The sequence below is a fragment of the Cygnus atratus genome, chromosome 3 (genome assembly GCF_013377495.2).
Source record: "Cygnus atratus isolate AKBS03 ecotype Queensland, Australia chromosome 3, CAtr_DNAZoo_HiC_assembly, whole genome shotgun sequence".
Lineage (NCBI taxonomy): Eukaryota > Metazoa > Chordata > Aves > Anseriformes > Anatidae > Cygnus > Cygnus atratus.
The window spans coordinates 115,686,149-115,706,932 of NC_066364.1; the positions used below are offsets into that span (position 1 = coordinate 115,686,149).

Below are 20,784 nucleotides of genomic sequence, written 5' to 3' on the forward strand. Positions count from 1 at the left end.
AGCTTATAATTTCATCACTGCACAGATATTGACGTCAAGTAAAATGGAGGATAATATAAAGCTACGCATGTCGCCTTAAGAAGTGCATATTTCAGCAGTGAAACTGGATCATGTTTTGCAATTAAAATAAAATAAAGGCAAGCGTGACGTTCTGTTTAAGCAGATTGTCTGTATGAAGGCTTTATTGTAGCTGCAGATTTAGGGCATATGAAAAGGTTTTCTGTGCTCAGTTGCAGGACGAAAAACATTGCATCATCAGGCATTCTTGTTCTCTAACACTTCTTTGCCAGTGTGCCTTTGATAATGAATGGTTGCAATTTTATTTTCTGGTCTAAAGTCATGTTTTCTCAGGTCATTATCATTCCAATTTTTAAATATCCTCTTAGAACAAGACAGGACTACGGAAAGTAATAGTAAAGCTTTGTGCCTGCTCTTTGGCATGTGCTCGGCACAAGTGATCAGCTTCTGCACCTGCTTCACACTGGGAGCAAAGCTATTTGCTTTCAATTATGTCCCTTGTTCCCAGCTCTGCCCAGTTTTCAGAGAAGCTCTGACAGCAACAAGTCTCAGTTCTAAAAGCACCCTGTAACTTGTGTTTGATTTGTTTGTGCATTACAAACCTTACTGAAGGGGGTCTTGGGAGAACAACATCCTTTCACCCTTCCCAGGCCCTCGTCTGCTCCAGTGCTGCACAGCTCCCTCTGCGGCGGTCCTGAAAGAATGCTCAAACTGCAGGAACTAATTATTAGTGGCACACGTTGCATTGCGTCATGTTCATCCCTGCAACATCTGCAGCCTGGACATCATAGTACTTCTCTTTCCCATTCCACTCCAAGAGGTGGAAGAACTGCTACCCCCATTTTACAGAAGGGGAAAAGCAGCAGAGAGCAGTGAAAGGCTGTTTTTTTAAGAGGTATGCAGAAGCCTGAAGACCTATATAGGTCACAACGAGATTTTCAAGGATGCATAATCAGGTTAAAGACACAAATTCCCAAAAGTTCGGAAAGACGTCAGTAGCTGGCTCATGTCGACATTTTTGAAAATCCCAATCCCAAATCCATTACCCAATAGTTGCCTGACAAATTCTTGCCATGCCTTGTCCACAGTTCTTCCGAAACCCTTAAATCCTAGTAGGAACAAAATCGCCTCATTCAGCTACGGAGAAAATCTCTGACGTTACAGGAGACTATCTGCGCTGGGGAGAGAGGGGTTTTACAACCTCATCCAGGACAACAAATGTATTGGTCATCATTTTGACACACAGGTTTGTTCCCAAGCTGGATGAGTCGCTGCAGCAGAGATGCACGTAGCAGTGAACTCCGCATGCTGTGCCATCACCTCCTCCCTTTTGTTCTCCCTTTTGTTTTTCTTCAGCCTTGCTGAAGGACAGAGTGCTGGGTGGTAGCTGTACAGCCAGTCTGCTTGGCGCTTTGGGGAAGCCTGGACCAACCCTTACATTCCCTAACACCTTCCATGACCTTCCCTCGGACTCCTGCTTTGTCTGCTGCCTCCCACACTTCCATCTTCCCACTGCCACCAGTCCCTCCACCTCTGGCCAACACACATGTCCCGGGAGCACCGGCTCTGGCTCCCCTCCTGCTCCCGCAACCCGCAGTGGTGCAGCCCCCCAGTCCCCTCCCTGTCACCTACCCCAATGCACCCCAAGGCTGTGCTGTGCTCCTGTCACCCCCTGCTAAGGTGTCCCTCAGTGGGAGCAGCTTCAGACCCCATGGTGCCCTCGCTCTGCACAAGAACTGCTTCCCTAGCGAGCTCACACAGCCTTGGCACTGTGTTCCTGTTGGTTTGCCTTCCTTACGTTTTCTGTTTTCTATATAGCTTTCACCCGAATGCACTAAGTAAACATTCACATCCACTCACCTGGGTATACTAAACATTGAATGCATGTTTTCAGTCAGCCATGGAATAAACTCCTTTCACATAAATCAAAATACCAAACAAACAAACAAGCCATGGGGAACCATGGAAAAACTTCACTTATTTCACACCTCTACCCTTCTCACCTGCTCTCTGTGCACACCCCACACCTCTGCGTGCAGCCCCGCCAGCCACTGGGTGTTGAAAAAGGGACAGGAAAGGTCCCCAAATTTCTCCTGCCCCTCTTTGTTCCCCACAAAAGGCAGCCAGCACATGAGTCAGGGAAGAAGCACTACCACTGTGAGCCCCAAATTGCTACCTCAATCCATTTCAAACAGACTGAATGCATTGGGTAAGCGCTGGTTCAGATGCACACACTGCCTGGGAAGAACCCCAAGGACCTAGAAATTAATTTTATGAATAAATCCTTCAAAAATTAGGGCCACTCTCTCCATACCAATGGAAAGCTGAAATTCCAAATTGCGCAACTGAATGTGACATTCATTTCTGCAGCTGCTGGGAAAATAGTTTCCTTGCAAGATAAATTTAATAAACAGTAGAGTGTTTTGTATCTATTTTTTCCCTAAGCAACTTCTGAAATGTCGGATGTTAATATTAAGGAACTTTGACAGATTAAAAAAAATGCATCACTGTAATAGTATGTAAATAATATTTTTTCCTTCCCTCCATTCATTTACAGTATTGGACAGGTTCTGACACAGCAAGCTGGATCTACTAAGGCCAACACTGCAAAAAAGCAACTTTCTAAAAACTCTCCAAATGAAAATATAGAGAGATTAAATAAAATAGAGGTTTTATATTTAGCCAAAGTGATTTCACAGCTACCCTGAGTGAATGCCATTTGCAGTACATTGCCATGTGTGTCCAGGCAGCTGTACGCATATTTTGTGTTTTCTTTCATTAGAAATAACAAATTCTAATTTCATTAGAAATAAAAATTCCTCTACACTGGATCACGATGATGGCTTCTACGTGAAATGTCTCTCCTGCATTTAACAAGCCCTGTAGACTACTGGCCAAAGTAGCACACGGGCCCCGTGCTGCTGTGCATCAATTTTACTTGCTGTGCACCTTGGCCACATTGTGGTCGACCTCTGTGATGCTGCAATGAAGCAGGTGCAGTAAGGTGTCTGAGTTATGTGCTCTGCAGGTAAGTTCTGCATCGTAAGTATCCCAAAGAGGTGCTGCTGATATTGTGTGTTGGCAGTCCCAACACGCCAGGTATCAGCTACTGCAGCAGACAGCTTTAAGGTCTAACTCCATCTCTTTGGCTTTTGATTTGTTCTGTGGCTTTCTGAAAGCACCACAAGAGGAGATGCCTGGACTGCCCCAAGGGGATCATTTATAACCAATGTCTCCAAGCAGAGCAGCAGAAGGAATATCTCTGTTGTGTTCAGAGAAGGTTTTCTTCAACATCCCTCAAGAGTAGTGTAATTGCTGCTGGCAATCCCTGCATTTGCCCTGCTACTGACAGAGACATTTTTAATACTGCTACTTTGATATAAATGATGGACTAAAACCAGGAAAGGCAAAATAACCCAGCTAAATGATGGGCTTGCTCTCTTCTGTACAGCTTTTCTCTTACTGCAGTATTTCACACCCTAGAAGAAGAAAACACCCCAATGTCATATCCCATTTTAAGGCAGGAAACAAAACCCTAAGCAGACTGTTGGGAATTGACTCTAATCTCACCCTTATCAGGACAGTGGCGTGTGGCACGGGCATTTGGAAGTCAGCACCTGCAGCACAGATGGCTTCAGACATTACAGTTTGCTTGCAAAGACAGTGTGAGACAAGGCTTTGGGGCCAGAAAGGCAGATCTGGGGGTCAGAGCATCTCTAGTCTAGCCCTGGGTTAGCGAAGCTACAACCCTTCCTTCATTTGTGTTTAAGGCATTGCTCACACCCACACTAAGGGCGTTAACTAGAAACCCCAGTCTGGCAATATCCAAGTGGCACGTTGTATCTGTTTGCACGACAGCTCAAAGACTTGATGAAAAAAGTATTGCCTTTCTGTCCCTTCTCCTCCTTCCCTTCCAACAGGGAATCACTCCATGCTCCTCCTGGCCCCGCTGCATTACCAGGGAAGGAAAATCCTCTTCTTTCAAAGCCCAGGGCAAACTTCCACGGGAGCAAGCTAGACCCACAGCCCTGTTTATATCTCTTCCTCTAAGGCTACGTCTCTACTAGTAAATTAAGTGTGCCTGGGAACATTCCTGGGCACAGAGGCCAACTGGCATGGAAAAGCCTGCTTCGCTGCTGGCTGCCGCACTGGGGTGGCTGCCTTCAAACTCCTGCTTGAGGATGGGCCCGGGAATGCCAGAACCAACCATAACTGGAGACCCTTTGGGACAGAGCTTCTTGACCTGGCTCAAAAGCATAACAGAGCTGTCCTGACAACACTACCAGACACTTCCCTGGGCCCAGAAGTGTTCCCAGGTGCTGCTTTATTTATAAATAAAGCACAGATGTAGCCCAAGGCTGTGCCTCATTCCCGCTGCTCGGGCATCACCTGGAGGATGAAGAACATGGATTCACACTATCAGCTTTTGGCCAGCTGGTGGTGATTTCATATAGCAGATCCTGAGGACGCCTGCCCCACACAGCCATTCCCACAGAGAGGCCAACAGACATTTAAGCTAGCTATAGTGCCATAAGCTGTGCACGGGCTTGCCAAAATCCATGGAGCTCTGCATGGGCACCCTAACAGCATGTACCCAGCGTAGTTTTGCACTGCATTTAGTCCACAAACCTGGCTGCCAAGAGCGCAGCCCCAACAATTCAGGTGCCCCAAGCATGGGCACCCACTTTCCCTTCATCAGTCACCCCAGCCCCAGCACCAGGCTCCATCTCCTCTGCCAAAAGCAGTGCTCCCACAGCAAACAGCTAGAGGAGCTGCTCTGCCTGAGAAGCTGTCCCTTCTCTGAGCGCGTGCACTGCACTTTGTAGTGGAGTCCTGGTTTGGGTGGAAATTTCCACATTACAAGTAAATTCTTTCCATTATATTTAAATTACATGTAAATTTTTCTAATAATCAAAACTCATTAAATCTCAGTTAAAATCTTTAACTTGTAAACCAGGATTCCAGAATCTGTAGGAGCCGCATTCCCTTCCCTGCCATCGCTGAAGGTACAGTAGCTAACATTTCAGCTAGCGTTGTTTTGTTCAAAATCAAATGAGGTTCATATTAGGCCTACAAAAGGAAATCATGATTGATGATCTGGCCTGCCCAACTACAATTCCTTTAGTAACAAAAATATTTTGTAAGTTCATTTATTATTGAGATCAAGCAATGAGTCTGGAGCTACAGAAAATGGTTCCAATTAGATTCAAGTAATTGCCATTTTGAGTGAACATGAGCTTTTTTGAATAAAAAAAAAAAAAGCAATAAAAGCTCAAGTAAGCTCACATCTGAGATTTAAGCCTTCAAAGCTTTTTTTCCCCCCTCCTTTCTTTTTAAAGTGAGAGAGACATGCCCAGGGAGGATGGGGGGGAGGAGAAGTACGGGTACATGAAGAAAAGAGGAGTGATTTTCCCAAGGTGATTTTTGTTACCGAGTGACCCAGGCTCCTCAGGAATGCTGCCCATGTGATCTGCACCGATGGGGTCAGAGGCAGCGCCAGCACGAGGAGCTTCCGCAGCACCATGAAAATAAGCGGCCAACGGGAAAGCCTGCAAAGCACAAATTTCGTAATCTCACTGAAATCCTCCCGCAGCCGAGGGAGAAGTGTCTTCTCCTGCAGCAGCCTTCAGAGCAAATGCTGGAGCATGCGGTGGACGCAAGAAATTTCAGCACAGTGCCAGCTGGATCCTTGCAGCAGCTGAGTTGGTCAAAAGGAGAGAAGTGCACTGAGCACAGGTGAAGGCACTTCTTCGGAGCCTGCAGTCACTGCAGAGCACAAAGTGCTCAGGTGCCCCTTAATGCCGAGACGTAGGAACCTCATTTGGAGCTGGATCCCAGGCCCCTACACACCTTTCATGTTGTACATTTATGTTTGGTTAACTTCAATCGAGAACTGCCTTGAACAAACCCTGCTGCTGGAGAAGGTCAGCCTGCCACCAGGGGCTCAGCAGAGGTGGCATTCTGCTTTCATGGTGTGAAGAGCAGTGCCACAGACACATGGGCTCAGTGGCCTCCTCCAAAACAGATCTCATGGAAATCATAACACCCAGAGCCATCGCTACCACATCCCTGCACAGTACTGCCTGCTGGCAGGCAATGATTTCAGAGACCCTATAACCCACCCCCATAGGAGACCCTAAGCATGGAGATCTGGGTGGTACATAAACTATATGAAGCTGGATCAATGCTAGGGATCACGGCAAGGGATGGTGCAGGGTTGCCTCCTACACTGATCAAAACACGTAGTTACTAGTAAGAGAAAATACAGGCACAATTAAAAGAAATCCACTCACATCCCCGTGCCAAAAAGCCCCTTATCCCTGGCAGCCCTCACAGCAGGATGGCATAACCAGTAGATACATCATAAATAAAACAGTCCTTCCGCACACCTGCACCAAGAGAAGCAGTAATCAGAATTACTTGAAACATAGCTTGAAACAATTTTCCATCCAATGCTGGCAGGCTGAAGCCACCACCCTCCTTCTGCACTGTGAGGAACTTCTTCCACCCACGGACATGTGGATGCAAAATGAAAGAGGATGGGATAAGACAACACTTCCACACTCCACGGGCATCAGCCACACATACATAGCTCATACAGGCGTTTCATTGAGCACAGTGTCATCGCCCACTATATTACCCGTCTCTCACCACAAACGTTTACCTTCAGCAAGGTACTTCCCATGAAGACCACCAGTGGTCAAGAAGTTATGAGCAAGGGAAGGAAGGTGGATTGTTTCTGATTTCAATATGTTCATTTCTTCTTTTTATTGCCCAGATGTCATCATCAGATGCTCAATTTCCTGTGCCCACCTGAAGGTCTACAAAAGTTCTCTACTGCCTCTATAGATGATATAATCTCTAGAGTCCAATTTGCTAATAATTACAATCAGACCATAAATACAGATTTAGATTTCTGTACAGCAGCACAGAGCTTCTTTCGTGTCTGACTGTGCATCAATTTAACGTAGAACACTTTTTGCTTTAGCACAGCTTTGGTTCACAGCTTCTTAGTGCTCCTGGTTGAAGTCCTGGAGAGAAATCTGAAGTCAGCCTGGGGACCTATCCGGCTCAGCTCAAACCATGTTGACTCAAAGAAGCTGAAGACCTAGCTCCTCTGAAAAGTGTTCTTACAACACCTTGGCATTTCTGGGGCTAGTTCCTGATCAAACCTGACAAGAAAACTCGGACTCTTTTCTTTAAAGACAGCCTCCCGTGATTCCCACATGCTCTACCTCCAGCTTTTGTTCTAAGCTTGTGAATATTTTTCCTTTAAAATGGTTCAAGAATGGAAGTTTTAACATACAGAACATGTCAATATTTGGTTTCATCAAGAAACTATGGCCTCCTTTTTATTGTTCTATAAGATTTCCTTTCCTGCCGGAGCAGTTACCCCATGAATGCAGAGGAGCACCCAGTATCAAGGCAGGGAAGTGCAGCCACCCGAAGCACTGCTCTGGACGCTTCCAGGCACGGCCCCATCTCCTTCAGACGCTTCCCGACACCGCAGGGATGCATTCAGGAGCAGCGTCACACCAGCTCCTGCCTGCCAGAAACAGGGTGCTGCATGTGTTTCACTGCAGGCTGGACCACGGCTTGCTCCCCACAGCCTTCGGGTGGCCGCCAACACAGGTGGCTGTGGGGCTGAGCCCCAAGAAGGATTTCACTGGGACCAACACAAGCGAAATCAGTCAGCTGCAAGATACCTGCAGGAGCTGACGGTGATGTCTGTCTAACTGAAATGAAGTATCAATAACCTAGCTCACACTCGATGAAAGAGCCATTCTGAATTATTTACTGTATGTCATACTTCAGGTTTTAATTTCAATATATTGTGAGATGTACATTAAATTATTTATAAGCGTGGCAAATTAAAATGCAGTTTCAAATCCACCTGTAGTTTCTCCTCTTAGGTTCACAGTCCAGTTTGCAACAATCAGGTGCTAATCTATTTTTGCTAATGGTTCTTTAGCTAGAGAGGCACAGCGGCATTCATATTTTCCATTGCAGCCAAACTTATCCATTGAATCATTTAAGAGCCCATCCTCCTTGAGATATACTAGTGAATACAGCTTGGGCAACAGGGGCAAAGGTACCTGCAGCAGGTGAGCCCAAGAGCCCACAGTTGTTTCCCAGCTTTACCCAGGAGCATACAGTAGTGTGGGGGCTCTTCCTCGCTCCTCTAAATGTCTGTGTGTCTCTGTCAAAGAGCCACTTCAGGAGCAATATTTTATTTTCTAATTCTTTCTCTTCCCTTTTTCACAGGCAGTTTTGTAGGAAGATCTTGGAAACATAGTCAGTGTTTTAACATGTCCAGGCATACATTTCTTTGTGTCAGGGTAGCAGTGAAGAATTTTGTCTTCTTCTACTCTGAGACGTCACAGGTTCAATAAAGGAGTTGTTGCTTTGTCTCCCAACTCATTTTTAGACCAGCCTTGCAAAGCTCTTCGTATCCTCTTGTCAAGATATTTTTCATCCTCTTTATGGAAAATGGAATAAGGAAACAGATTTTAATATTCCTCCTTTGGACCTCCACAGAGAGGTGACAAGAGCCCAGGTGGCAGTGATTTGAGCTTTCTTCATTAGTGGGCAACACCTCTGCAAAATTACAATCTTCTGAGCAACAGAACACACAACATTCAGCCTTGAAGACTGATAAGTTTAAGATCCAATGTTCCCTGACTCGACAGAGCTCACAATGGAAAGCTTTGTACTGTTTGAGGGGAGAAATTCCAAGTTTCTGTCCATGAAAGAGCCTAAGTTCTTTAAAAATCATGACATGTTTATGCAGAGTAAAACAATTTTAGGCCCATTTAGGACATTCTGTCCCTCTAAAATCTGCACTGCTGAATCTGTCCAGATGATAGGAAAACTTTTATTGTAGTAAGAACATGTTACAATACCTACTATATTTAAAATCTTCAAAGCATCTGACGCATACCCAATTCTTCATACAATGGTCTTGTTAATACCTTGTTAGCAGTTTTGTTTAAAACTGAGTCGTGGTTTGTATATTACCAAATCATGGGACTCCCCCAGAGGTATGACGATGAGAACTGCTCCCAGCTGGGAGGCTCGCTGTGGAAAGAAAGTTCCATCAGACATGGCGGCTCACAGAGCCTCAAGAAGTTTCCTACACAACATCCTGCGTTTGATTCACTTTTGCCCCACCAAAGGCAGAGCAAAGATGTAGAAAGAGCCCTGCCTGCAATGCTGGTGTATTTGGGAGCGGCAGATGATGTGGCCCTGAAGCAGGCATCCCCTGCGTTGTGCCCCAGCGTGGGTAGGGCAGGACAGAGCAGGAGCTCCCTGCAGCCCCACTGTGTGCCGGGATCAGCAGCGAGTTCCCATCGCCCAGCCCACAGCACAGCCCCAAACACCAGGGCAACACCAGCGGAAGGCCATCAAGTTGCTGGGCAGGGATGGAGCAAGGAGCCCAAGGGCAGCAGGGGACCAGGAACAGGTTAATTTTGTCCTCCGAGTCAGAAAGGCATCAAAGCAGAATTGCTACAGAAGGGAAACTGAGCAGCTGCCAGACCCAAGAGCTGCTACCTAACGTTAAAAAAAGAAAGAAAATGTAGTTTCCTCTGGTTTCTTGTGAACCAGAAACTGGATTTCTGCCAGCCTTAAGAGAGCCCGTTACGTACACCCTTACATATAGATAATGTCTATGGGTACCTTATCTCTGGGAAGTCTCCAGCTGAAAAAGCCTGGCTGAAAGGTGCAGCACCCATTTTAATGTTAGTCCCCAGGGTGGGACAAATAGCAACTGTTTGCGTTTTTTTCTCCTGAGCAAAAAGTGAGGCTGCAGCAAAGGGGAGCATGAGATGGCTGGAGGTTTTCTGGTTCAGGGGAACATCCCATCGGACTGCGATCCCATTACATACTCAGTCTATGACAGGTTTCATTTAGGATCATGGGCAAATCATTACTCGCCCTGTCTCTCAATTTCTGTGCCTAAAATACTAAGTGAAATAGCTACCAGACATTGGATATCCCAATGTATGTACTCCAGGAAGTGCTCACTATCCACATTGCCTGAGACTTAGTCAGAAAAAAAAAATGCTTGATATTACAATAATGCTAGCAAACTGTAAAAGTCTGCAATTACATTAAATTAAAACCTGGTGAGGTTCACAATAGTCTGAAGGGTTTGCAGGGAACAGGAACCATATTACAATAAAACTGTGCTGCGGCTGAAATATTTTAGGTTTGGGGCATTTAGATTTTAAAATTAGAAGTTCAAATTTACATAGAGCCATACTTCAGTTGAAACCTTACATTTCACCAAAAAATACTTTCAGCAATAGATTTTCCCATTCAACTATGTTGTACTGCAACATTGTTTGTCAGACTTCTTTCCCTTCTACTTCTGGTCTTACTTGTGAGCACAGTTCAGATTTTGCATCTGCTTTTTTTCCTGCTCAGCAATCATTCATTAGAGTACACATATTTTTGAAAATCAAAGCTAGCATCACACTGTGGACCAACTGTGTTGGCTGAAGCATTTTACATGCAAAAAGTAAGGACGGCAGCATACGCCTGGAGTTACAGCTCAGAGCTTAATTAATACCAGGGTTTTTCACCCTGGTATTAATACTTTCCTCTTGAGCTGAATGGGACTTGACCTTGTCACAACAAGATCAGGGCAAGTCTGTGAAAACAATGTTATGACATCAAAGCCAAAACAAAGGAATGTCATCGCATGTGTCGGAGGAGGATGTGATGGGGTCCTCTTACAGAAGCAAAACAATGTCAGTGTGACACCAAGAAACCTTCTTTGCTACCAAGCCGGTGGAGAGAACCACTGCAATGGGAGAACCTGGCAGACAGCAATTTCTTTAAATTCCAGAAGATGTGGACTTGATCCTCAGCTGGTGTAAATGGACTCCACTTTAATGGGGTTGGACGGATTTGCATCTGCTGGAGATCTCGTCCACTGCAACCAAACTGAGGGAACTTGTATAAATTAAAATACCACCCCACCGAAGGGCATATAAATTCATCAGCAGCATGCTCGGGCATTGCTCCCCATACCTCATAGTGTAAATAAGGCCACATCATTTTCATTTGTGGGTAAGAGCTCTCAGTTCCTCGTGCCCCTCTCCAGCGTGAAAACCCCCACTTAATGCTGGTTACTTTTCCACCTGATGCTTAGCTGGAAAAGCCTCACTGAGCAATCACTGTTCCCATCAGCTACCGCCTAGAAGAGGGGGGAGTTTCCCCATGCCCCCTCCCCTTCCCTCGAAGAATTAACAGTACAGCCTTAGAAGGGGATTTTCCAGTATAAACAGACCTAAGCCAAACTCTTCTGCTGGCCTCTCCGTGCCCCAGCCCATATTTGCCCCATGTATAATTACCTGTGGATTTCACCTAGAAGACAGAGGATTTCACTTATAACCCCAAATAGGCAGGCTCTGACGTAATGGCAGTCTGAGGAATATAGGTCAGGGAGGTGGCCTGGCCACTGGAAATGAATTTCTGAAGCAGAATGAGCAACCTTGTTAGAGGGGAAGATAGTAATCAGCAGTGGGCCTTGGATCTAAACATTTCACCTCCAGCACTCTTGCAGCTACAGCCCTCATCTGTTTCGCTTTCCTATTTTAAGTTCCTGACTCACATCCTAAATATTGACTTCTATTTTTCTATTAGCACTGGATTTTCAGCCTCCATATTGACTTTGACTGTACCTATGGTTGATATTAAGCTTCTCAGGTCAACAAACTTTTATAGCTGTTACCTGCTGAAACCACACTGGGCAGGAACTGGCACTACAGAGCAGTAGCTAGAAGCAATATTATTGGGAATTATAAATTATTCCTCTGCCTGAACTTTTCCTCTTATTCACATAGCTACATTCATTTTTAAACATGTGGCGAATGAATCGCACAGGGAGGACAATTGGGACTCTGTGATCTTGGGAGCACCCGCCACCACCAGTGGGGACGGATTCTCCTCTGGGAACAGCGGAGTAATGCAGGCAAATTTACAGCCGGGGTACGGCAGTGTAATCTCGGCTGGAAATGCCTGTGAGGACAGGCAACACCCAGCCCAAGGATCAGAAGCCCCAAATCCATCTTAGCTGTACACACAGGCTCTTAATCTTCTCCTTTGGCTACTATTTTAGCAGGACGCGTAACTGAGCTGTTGCAAGCAAACATCAGAGAGCCCTGACCATCCATCATTTGTAAAACTCTTAATGTATGGAAGAAACAATAACAGCATTAAAAGAACATTACAGCGGTGACAAAGCCAAGCCAAAAAGTGAGGAAACACAGCAATTAAGATGAACTTATGCCTCGCGGACGAGTCTTTTTCTGCAGACCACATGCTGGCTTTTTGCACAGGGCCCAAGCTCGGGTGCAGGGCGCACGGAAGGTCCAGCTAGCCACAAGCTATGCCAGGCATTTTGCTAGCACGGGAGGACTGCAGCGGTGGGACATGGCAGGAACTGTTTGCTGCTGCATCCCTTGGACGTCCCGTCGGGCGCTGCTGACCCCAGCACACGTCCCTGCACAAAGAGCTCCCCGAAAGGGCTCGTTTCCAGCCAGCCTCACCGCCGGGCAGAACGTGACCTGGATCTATCTTCAATTTTAAGTCCATGCCATGTTCAGTTTAATACTTTCTCAAAAGCGGTTATCTCCGAGGAAATGATTACTGGGATGATAAGCCATGAATGACTTATTCAGGCAGTGTTTTCGGTCCTTCATCAGCCTGCTAGATCTCGCACTAATGTTCCAGTCCTTCACATACTGATTCATTTTTCATGTGCTACCAGGCCTTTTTCAGGCAAAGACTGCCAAACTTATGCAATCCGGCCATGTAGTAGGCTATTTCTTTCCCTTTTTGTTTTTCTTACCCCATACCTTGAGTACAAGCCTGAGGAAGGAAGGAAGGGTCTGTCAGAGACGTTGTGTGATACTTGTGATTTATTATGGCTTGCTGGCACTGGAGTCCCTGCAGGTCACAGGGCCCTCCCCGTGCTAGGCACCGTACTGATGCTGTGCGGGGCGATGTATCGACCAGTACGGGGTGTCCTTTTCCCAGACCTTTTAACTGGACAGAGGCGGTTTCCCCCCTCAGTGATGGGAAGGGCAGCAAAGGTGCAGGCTGACTGCAGGGGGAAGCCGCAGAAGAAACCGTGCAAGTGCCTGGAGCTGAACCCAGACCCGCAAGGCCCCGCAATGCCTCTGTCCCCCCCAGCACGTTCCCAGTCCTCCCAGCTCTCAGGGCAAACCCAAGAAACATGCTTTTCCCTTGCCTAAAGTCTGCAGAATTACACTTTTCAAGGATTTACCACTTAATGGCAAAATTCTGGCCCACAATTACACTGTGTTCTCTCTGCCAAAGCACATACATGGGTTGTAATCAGAGAGCACTTTTTTCCCATCCTCCCTCCAGTCTTGCCATGAGGTGGAAGAAACTGTGATGGGTTGCAGTCACCTTCCCTCCCTGTGCCAGGCAGGAGGAGTGCCTGGTCCCAGCAAGCTGCAGCCCAAAGCTGTGTGCTGAGCAAGCCCCGTTCTGCCAGCACACAGCACAGCCCCAGCGGGTAGCCCCGGTAAGGAGACACTTGGATTGCTCAGAGTGGTGGCAATTAAGGGCAGCTAGAAAGTAGCATTTACCCTACTCTTAACAGCCCGGTTTCATGTGTAACCCCAAAGGTGATGCCTTGAACATGCGCATCCTGTATTTCATCCCTCGCAGCGGACGTGAGCTCCTCTCCCAGCACGTCTGTGTGCAAGCCCTCACAGGGCGCTCTGAGGAGGCCTGCGATGGGTTTTGGGAGGCACTCCAATGTACAGCAGGCGTAATGACACCCAGATATCTAAAACCAATCCTTCTGATGGAAACATCCATAGCTCTTTAGCTCCTAATTCCAGCTGTACATTACCACAGCAGCAAGATGGAGCGAGATAAGCCTGTTGTCTTAATCAGATCTCCACTATCTGATCAGCGTTTGGACTGCACTAAACCAGCATACTTGTTTCTGTGCTGCCCCCCTGCTCTGCAAGCAATGCAATTACCGAGCATTTTAAAAGACAAGACAGGGAAAAAAAAGAAAAAAAAAACACATCACTTTGCGAACTACCTGCTGCCATTACGGTCCCAAGCGAGGCAGCACTGCTCTGCTGTGCACTCCTAGCAGCATCACTCGTGCTCTGAACAGCTCCTCCTTACCCCATCACTCCACACATGGGACGCTATCCCCTTATTACCCTCACCCAGGGCCCTGACCTCAATTATTAACTGCGTTTAGCAAGGACATTATTAAACCTGCCTCTCTGCTCCCAGATGAGCTATCATGTGTCTCTCCTTAACCCAGAAGGAACCTTTTTCTCACCCCATGCCCTCCTTATTACTCTTTAATGTGCCCTGAAGCCTCTGGAGCAACCCCATCCATCCCAGATAATGTCATTTCTAGAAAGACAGTAAAAAAGGCAGGAGAGCCCATTCCCGCAGATTTTTCCCTAACTGGCTCCAAAGCATCTTTCCATTTCCTTTCTAGTTTAATCATCCATCTCTAGTAACAACTTCTAAAATCCAGCAGGCCTCTCCACTCACAGAGAAGTGCAGAGCTGCGGATTTGGGCACGTCAGTTTTTAGCAGAACGCTAATTCCTTATACCTGTGAAAATGATCACAACTGTCCACTACGATTAAAAAGCAACCAGATATTAATAACTAACTACTAATTAGCTTACACTTCACTGGCAGTTTTTATTACAAAGAAAAAGAGGAGTGCGACTGAACCATAATATAAAATGTCAGTGAATGTCTCTGCTTTTCTGCTTGGCAAAGGCCGCTCGCAGCATGCCGATGACATGGGAGCACCAAGGGCCGGCGCTGGGCAGCGCTCCCCGCTCCTTCGGGCTCTGGCCCAGGAGCAGCTCCGCGCCGGGCTGCAGCTGGGCCATGGCCCTCGGTGTAAGCTGCAGCTCTTACAGCAGCTTTACTTCCTAAGCAGCTGGAAAAGCCCACTGGAGGCTGTTCCAGCAGCTGAACCAAGGAGACCTCAGCAGCCTCTAATCCTGTTGTTGCCTTCCTTGCTCCTCTTCTGGGGCTTTTACAATATGATACAACAGGGCTCGTCTCATGTGGCAACGGGATGCCTCCCTGTGTCACCCTGCAAACCCATAAGCCTGTGGGAGACCCTGGGTTAATGGGTAACCTCCACTGGCTAGAGATACCTGCAGCGTGTCTGCACCCCGCAGCAGGGCCGCAGCCTTCACAGAGCCTTTGCAGAGCAGCGGCAGCTGCCTGGCCAGCAAGGCAGCCCTCCCACTGCCTCCCTTTCCAGCCCCAGATGCCAGCCATTATACAAGAATTCCTCGCTGCAATGCCCCATGGCTTCACTTGACATCCCTCGTGGTGGAACGCTGCCCTGCTCCATCCACCAGCCGGGCAATCCCATGTCCCTCCCTGCACCGCCTTGTGGGAGGAAAACTGCTCTGGGGCTGCACTTCTGATGACAACCACCTTCCTTTTCCATTTCCACTCCTGTCCTCCGCTACATCCTCATACAGTGCCCAGCATCACAAAGTCCCTGTCTCCTTCGGGGCTGCCATACTGCAAACAATACCTGCTGATAAACAGCTGGAAAGCAAGCAAACATTCACCAAACCTACCCTTTGACTTACGGTAAGCAGCTGACGAGCACAGCAGCCCTCAAATACAACACTACGACTGAATATTGCAAGCACGCCAAACATTTTGTGGATGAGAATGCTCCCTCCCCTCAAAATATTTGTTTTCGATACCCACAAAGTAGTATAATGTCATTTAGCGAGGAAAGTTCTGGCAGTCAGTGCACAACCTGGCAGAGCTACAAGTCCTGTAGGTGTTATGATACACACGCAACATGTTTTACAAATAGAAAGTGGTTTCCAGAGTTCTTTAATATATTCTAATTTCCCCCACCTCTGCCCAAAAAAGCTGCAGTTATGAAAATACAGTTGCATGCTGAAATATTAAACTAGAAATGTGAAGAGAGTTGTTTTTTTAAAAAGCTCTCTTCTCAGCTATTTCTTCTTCTTCTTCTTCTCCTTTTTTTTTTTTTTTAAGTCGGGTATGTTTTTAGCAACTTAAACAGGTTGGGTTACCCACAAGAAGTAGTAATTTTTCCACCTAGCAGATTGAGGTATTCATACCCTCTTTAAACAGTTCTAAATTTATTCTCCAGTATTATTCAAATAGAAATATTTGCATGTACACCCTGAATCGGATAAAACCCTTTCAGTGTTAACCCATGGGTAGAAACCACACAAATGAAGAAGATTAACAAAATGCACCTTCTTTGAATCCAAGCAACCTTTGGAAGAAAGGCTTCCAAAATCCATCCTGCCTCCATCACACATTATTATTTATTCGTTTTACAGGAGAATCCCGCTCAAGAGCAAGGCCAGTACCTGGACAACATGCAGTGAGACAGACCCCTTACCTGAAGAACTCACTGGCTAGCAGCCAGCTGGGTGTAAGAAGCTCTTGGTCTGTTTTACAGGTGGGAGACCAAAGTAAAAAAGAGCCGGAATGAGAAGTGCTCGGGGCCACGCGAGGCACCTAGGTGAGAACCAAGCATCAAGCACCACTGCCTCACCCCCACACCTCAGCCACAATGCCCAGCTCCCTCCCGAACCAAGTGCACCAGCTGCTTCCTGTGAATTCATGAGGTGCAGAAAAGCCGAGCTTGCACTTTTCAAGTCCCTGAGGTTGCCAGCTTCACCCTCAGGTGAAGTGATCATGCCTTCAGCCAGACCCCACACAAAACCACAGAGCAGAGGCACTAAGGGGTCACACTGAGCGGGTCTTGCTGCCTCTGTCAGCACCAACTTCACAGCGTTCACTTGCACAGTGAAGGGGTGTCATAGATTTCCTCTGGGAACCTGAATGGCTGGGCCAAAAACTGCATCCTAACAGCTGGGCAGGTGTTTTCATCACCTAAATGAAGATGTTTTCAGTTTGTCTTAGGTGACTGTCTCCAGGAACTACACACTTCACTTTCTTGGGATTAGCAAATTAGGCCTGGGTTCCCCGGGGACTCCAAACCTATGAGAGGGGCAAGGCAGAGGAAAACTGCAGTCCGCCACGGGGCCTGGGGGGCTGTGATACCTCAGGCAGAGGACTTCAGGGAGCAGGACCTGGAAACTACTGGGGGCTTTCTCAGGCTTCGCAATTTCTTTATTCCCACAGCCTACAAAATGCAATCACCACATGCAATCCCGATACACCTGTTCACAGTGAAGAGCAGCCTTTCTAATCCCAAAGACCCATGCTGCCAGCGTAGATGGTCTCCCAGACTTCTTGTATATCTAACATGTGAGGCAACCACAGAGCTTCATGTAGGTTGTGATTAGGGAGACGCTGTCAGGCTGCACTGCTACCAGAGAGGGGGTGAAGCCATGCTGGGAACGGGGCTAGCAGTGAGGCACCTGTGCAGCAGCTGCAGATCACGACCACAAGGTCTATCTGTAGCCTGAGGACAGAAGCTGAGAGAAGTTGGTGCAAATTATGCGAATTACTCAAATAATGCTTGCTGGAAAATTACATCCCCATTCTGCCATCCGTTAGCTTGCAAGTTGCTCCTCAGACAGCAGAAGAACTAATACCAAAATAAAATATTACTCAGCAAAAGGTGGGGCTGACTGATTGCGCCTTCAGCGTTTCTTACCTGCTTGGAAATAAACTCCCATCTTAACAACTCTATTTATTGGGTCAGGTCCTCACCTGGCCAGCTTCTTGGAGCTAAACTCAACAATGCTGTTTCAGGCTAGCATGAATCCGTGACTTACAAGCGTTTGCTGATAGTTTCTGCAACCCGTTGTCTGTCTCCAGGTTGTTTGCCAGATTCAATAGTATTTCTCTTGGTACTTCCCACCTCCTGCTGCTGCACAGGGGCCCCAAACCACTGGGGTCTGAATGGGGAGCCCAGCTTCACAGCACCCACCGAGTCATTGGTGGAAGGTTTTTCACCTGGCTCTTCCCCTGGAAAATTTGACTTGGGAGATGTAACCCCGACCGTCGGTCCAGTCTCCAGCCCAGTTGAGTCCCAACCCAGCAGACCATGCGGTTAAGTCCCGAGGGACTTAAGCATGTGCTTAAGTGCTCTGCTGGATCAGTGCCTTCACAACCAGTCCGACTGCTTTGTTAGCAGTGCTGAGCACCAGGGCTGAGCTCCAACAGGAAATAGCAGCTTCCCTTTGAAGTCCTGCCACTGATGTTCACGTAGGTGGGACTTCAAAGAGGAGCCACCGCTTCCCCTCCCAGTATCGGAGGCCCCGGTGTTAGAGAAGCAGTAGTGCTGGTTTTAATTGCATTAAAGGATGCTTTAGGGCGGACGATTCAGCCCTTCTCAGTAAAAGGACAACTTTAAAAGGTTCCCACCTGCTGGCAAGAGACCCGACCCAAGGAAAGGTTAACTCACATCCAAGAATGCCCTTTAAAACACAGGTCTGTGGAAAGCAATCTCTTCCCCTCCTGCTAACTGTTTTCCCTGCTGCCACTGAAAACTACCTGGTGAGCTTCTCATTTACTCTGGAGCTGCACTGCTGGCCATCATAAGGGTCCCTCGCCAACTGGGATGTGGACAAGAATGGCCAACCTCAGCTCCTGTAATAGAGATCACTGAGCCAACGCCAAGAAATACCCCCACAGCCAACCTAGATGGCTGATTCTGCTGCTGACTGACTGACGGTCATACACAAGAGCACCTTTAACCTCTCTGTATCTCCTTTCCTTGAGGGAAAACAAACCAGAGAAGTCCACATCCTATATGGTGTAAATAAACTCACATTACACCAAAACCTGACTCCACTTTTCCTCTTTCCAGTCTTGCAAAGATTGCTAATATCCAGCTGTGCTCTAAATCTCCAACCAGAAGCAAGACTCGGTCAGATGGGAGAGGGATCGGTCCATAAATACAGAAAACCCTGAGAGGCACTGATCACTGAATGCACTAGAGAAGCAGCTAGCATTCCCAGGAAATAAAAATAACTGTGTGCAGGGCTTGCACTGATTTGCAAAGCTCTTCCATGTTCATTATGCTGTTTTTCTCTTACCTGGATTTCCATTTCATATCCAATATACGCAATCTGTATTCCATATATTTCTATATTCAAAAGCCAGCTATGTAAGTAGGCATGGATTCTGATGGAAGATGAGTAATTGCATTTTATTTGAGGGCTGAGCACTTTGTGGCCTCATCACATGGAGTTCAGCTGAGCTTTGCTGTTCAGGTCGCCGACTTGCCATAACCTGGTCATCTCACCTGACCATTTCGTATTTTGTACCTCCGCACACAACACTTGCATGTTGTTTGTGGAACAAACCTGAGTCAGCAGCAAAGCAGTATGCCAGTGGGGAGTAATAAGAGGAGGATGTTTACCCCAGTAAAACCAGCTAGGCACAGATGTGCCCAAAAAGTGCAGAGAGAGCTTGATACCAGACCCCCAGGGGCTGAAAGGAGCAGCAATATTCACACAGTGTGACAAGACTGGACTTGACCACCCAAGTGATCCCAAATCCTGACATCTGTCCTAGTGCGAAGAATTACTGAAAAGCTGAACTGAAATGGTTTCTGGCTCTGGAAGAAAAGATCTGTGGGGAAAGACACAGCCACGTAGATACGGCTTTGCTTATCCAACTCAACTGCAGAACAGCTTGTATAGAAATGCATGAAAAACTGCCTCTTTTTATCAACAGAAAAGTGTTTTTTTCAATAGATTTCTCCTAAAGTTTTAAACTTTTACCATAAAAATGCCACTGTGCGTTTTCAGTCAAAATTACGCAATTATACTAATATTCTGCAGTTTCCCATTAAGAATTCCTTGGCTTTAGGAGTCTGGGGATTTTAATTGCTATTTTTTCTGAATATTTAATCAACATTTTCCACTGAGGGTGAAAAAAATATTCTGTCCAAGTGTAGGTTTTCTTGCAAGGTTGAGAAGGGCAAGGGGAAGGAGGGGGCGCTGTATTTTTCCTTAAAGACACAAACATTCTCTTATAACTTAAGTGACCGCTGCACTTGTGAGCCTGACAAATTTAGAGGACTTAAAATCAATCAATAAAAAAAGAGCTTGACCACAAAGGAAGTTCTGGTCAACCCTTCAGCTTTACATCATAGACAACATTTATTTTATCACAGCCTTACAAAAATTAAAATAGAAAAATGCATCTTCTTGGAAAACAGTAGTTATTTTCTTCCCCTGCTCAGATATTTTTATAAGCCCGGTTCCACCAGCCTCACTCATGCTGAGAATCACCTTACCCTGAAGAGCAGACCATTTATTTAGAGGCAAGATATTATGTCCCAAGCAGGACACTAAGATGCCTCCACCCAACAAAAACTCTACTGTGCAGCTGAGCTGGACCAACCTACATCCCAGGTCCAAGTCTGGTTTGAAGCATTACCCATACTGTCTGGATACTGGCCTCTATAAATAAACAGGCAAGAACATTTGGAGAAGAGGTGAAGCCTTTCTCATTAGTTGTGAGCAAGGAAGGAAGTTGTACCTTACCAGAGACTGCGGGAATTCACAGCTCCCTCCTTCCCTTAATAGCACTGCTGGAGGCAGGGCAGAACAGCCTTACAGGGATGGTCCAGCAAAATAGCCAGGACGACCTGGGAAATGAAATACCGCACATGAGTAAGGGTGGCAGAACTTGCCTGACAGATACCTTTCTTGCTGGCTAATCATAACCACAATTTATAGCTGTTTCCATTAAATCTTAACAAAAGGACACAATGGCACAGAGGCTGATCCGAACGGCT

At 46.7% G+C, this 20,784-nt stretch overlaps 1 long non-coding RNA gene across 1 annotated transcript in view; it reads right to left on the reverse strand.

The window, feature by feature from the left end:
* Window positions 1–5,299: 5,299 nt before the first annotated feature.
* LOC118251107 (uncharacterized) overlaps window positions 5,300–20,784 on the reverse strand; it is an 87,524-nt gene continuing 72,039 nt past the window's right edge. Inside the window, exons 2-3 of the long non-coding RNA XR_004779661.2 lie at window positions 20,531–20,634; window positions 5,300–5,567 (exon numbers count right to left, since the gene is read on the reverse strand). This is a non-coding gene — a long non-coding RNA (uncharacterized LOC118251107). The remainder of the gene's footprint in view (window positions 5,568–20,530; window positions 20,635–20,784) is intronic.